General features: G+C 37.3%; 1 non-coding gene across 1 annotated transcript; it reads right to left on the bottom strand.

Annotated features, from left to right (window-relative positions):
• Positions 1-826: 826 nt before the first annotated feature.
• On the bottom strand, positions 827-933 carry LOC145587178 (small nucleolar RNA R71). Its single transcript, XR_014101202.1, has one exon. It is a non-coding gene; the product is annotated as a small nucleolar RNA R71 (small nucleolar RNA).
• Positions 934-2956: the final 2023 nt, after the last annotated feature.

Genomic DNA, 2956 nt, shown 5'->3' with positions numbered 1-2956 from the left:
TTGATCTATCATATTATTCAGTTTAATCGTTCTTCTTTGTTAATTAGTTATTAATTCTCACTTATTTGATTTGGTTACTTGAGTCTAATTAATTAGTTGAACCATAATCTCTTGGGATCCGACCCTTACTTGCCTGTATACATAATAGTGGTCTAGTTAGGTTTATTTTTGTTAGGTACGCGACACGCCTATCAAATTTTAGAGCTGTTGTCGGGGACTAAAGGTTTCATTCAAGTTATTCGTGATTCGTTTTTACTAAGCATATATTTTGTTGCTTTGGCTATTGTCCCTTGTATCTTTGATCTTCCGTTTTAGTTTCTTTGTTGCAAGAAAACTTGAAGTTCAGGTTCAGAAGATTTAGCACCTTTTGATTCAGAGATCGAAGCTACTACAAGAAGACGAAGAGGTAGAAGAAGGAAAAATCAAAATACGAGAAACACGGTCGACCTAGGAACAAAATCTCTCTTGGAGTATGGTATTCCTGATACAACAAATGGACTCCTCTCTAGTATTGTCAGACCACCTGTCACCACTCAGAGCTTTGAATTGAAGCCTCAGTTCATACAATTCATCTCCAATGATTCTTTTGTAGGCTCACCAATTGAATGCCCTGTGACTCACATAGATATATAGTTTCTTGGAGAAGTGTGACACTATGAAGCTTAACGGTGTCACTGATGATGCTATTAGACTAGTCCTCTTCCCTTTCTCACTACGGGATAGAGCAAGGGAGTGGTTAATAGATGAAGGTGTAGGCTCCTTTGATACATAGGACAAGCTTGCCAAAGCCTTTCTAGTTAAATTCTTGGGCCAAGAGAAAATCGTAAAATTAAGGAACGAGCTATTTACCTTCCATCAATCTAATGAAGAATCCCTATATGAGGCATGGAGAAGGTTTAAGGGATTGCTGAGACAATGCCCTCATCATGGTATTCCAGAGTGGATTTTGATCCAAACGTTCTATAATAATTTGACCCATGAGTTTCGCATATACATTGATGCCGCGTCGGGAGGTTCTATCATGACTAAGAACCCAACTGCTGCGAAGGATCTGATTAAGAAGATGGCGAAAAATGATAATTACCATCCAAGAGGACAAAACGTCCCCAAGAGGGGAGGTAATAAACATGATGTTGATGCTCTAACTATGTTGACTAGTTCTGTGCAGGCATTAACTCATAAAGTCGATCGACTCCAAGCCGGGTCTTCTCGACCCTCGATGGAAACTTGTCAAATGTGTAGAACATAAGGCCATACTGCGCGGGAGTGTCAACTCAATTATGATGGAATTACGATTGAGCAAGCTAATGCTTTTTATACCACGACCTCCATAAGGCCATTTGATGAAGGGTGGAGAAATCATCAAGGGTTCTCATACATAAACAATCAAACTCAAGTTAATCCTCAAACACTACCTTCTTATCAAGGAAGGGCAACTTCAATCATCAATCCACACAACAACCACCACCCCAAACATCAACATATGATCTTGAATCCATTATGAAGGCTTTTACTACTTCCCAGCTTCAACAACAAGAGCTTATATCAAAGCAATTTGAGCTACAGGCAAAGCAAAATGAATACTTTGAAAACTCAATCCAATTGCTCACCGCTCAAAATAAGAGGGTAAAAACTCATCTTTCTCAACTTTCACAACAAGTGAGTCATCTAATAATCCTTCAAGATCAAGCAAAAGTCTAAACGAAACACTGCAATGCAATTTTTGTGAAGAGAGATGAATTGAATACGGGGGGATTAGAGGAGAAAGTGTTCAATATGGAGTCAAGAATATAAATGCGTGTGAATGAAGGTCCCAAATTTGTTGCCCCACAAGCCTATGAGGAACCGATGCCATTCCCGCAAAGGTTATCAAAAGTCGTGCTCGATAAGCATTTTGGAAAGTATTCTGAGACTCTTAAGAAGGTATATTCCACCATCCCTTTTTCCGATCTTGTGATTCAAATGCCTTAATTTGCAAATTTTGTGAAAGGAATTCTAGATCATAATCATAATGATAAGGAATTAGAAAGTGTGGTAACGAAGGAGAAAGGCTCTAATATTTTACATGAGAGCCTACCACCTAAATTGCACGATCCTTGTAGTTTTACTATCCCCTACACGATAAATGAAACATATTTTGATAGGGTCTTGTGTGATTTAGGTGCTAGTTTTAAGTTAATACCTTATTCTTTGTATGAAAAATTAGGTTTGAAAAAACTTAAACCCTCTACTATATCTCTTTTGATAGAAAAAAGGCTCTAATATTTTACATGAGAGTCTACCACCTAAATTGCATGATCCTGGTAGTTTTACTATCCCCTGCATGATAAATGAAACATATTTTGATAGGATATTGTGTTATTTAGGTGCTAGTGTTAATTTAATGGCTTATTCTTTGTATGAAAAATTAGGTTTAAAAAAACTTAAACCCTCTACTATATCTCTTCAGATGGCTGATAGAACTGTTAGACTCCCTAATGGTGTGGTTGAAGATGTATTAGTTGGGATTGGTGAACTTGTTTTTCATGTTGACTTTTTTATAGTGGATATAAAAGAAGACCTTAAGATCCCACTTATCTTTGGTCGTCCTTTTCTTGCTACAAGTCAAGCTCTAATAGATGTTCCTAAAGGACAAGTGACCATAAGAGCTCAGGATAAACAAGTTGTGTTAAGCTTTTTAATGACCATAATTTTACTTTTGTTGGTGGTACTTGTTTGAGAATTGATGCTACTAACCCTTTAGTTGATAAATGTGTTTCTAATAGAAATCTTGTGAGAAAAAAGGACAATATTCCACCATATGATGGGTTTAGCTACATCAAAGTAAGCTCGGATACAAAGCACATCAACTCTAATTTGAAGGAGTCGTTTGGAGGTGGACATATTAATGAGAAATACCATGGAGTATCTTCTATGTGTCATGACCCAGGTTGAGCTACTAAAGAGGGGTCGAGCT

Source organism: Chenopodium album, chromosome 16, assembly GCF_948465745.1.
Source record: "Chenopodium album chromosome 16, dcCheAlbu1.1, whole genome shotgun sequence".
NCBI classification, from domain to species: Eukaryota; Viridiplantae; Streptophyta; class Magnoliopsida; order Caryophyllales; family Amaranthaceae; genus Chenopodium; species Chenopodium album.
Note: the sequence above shows the minus strand (reverse complement) of the source record. Positions and strands in the feature narration are given on the sequence as shown.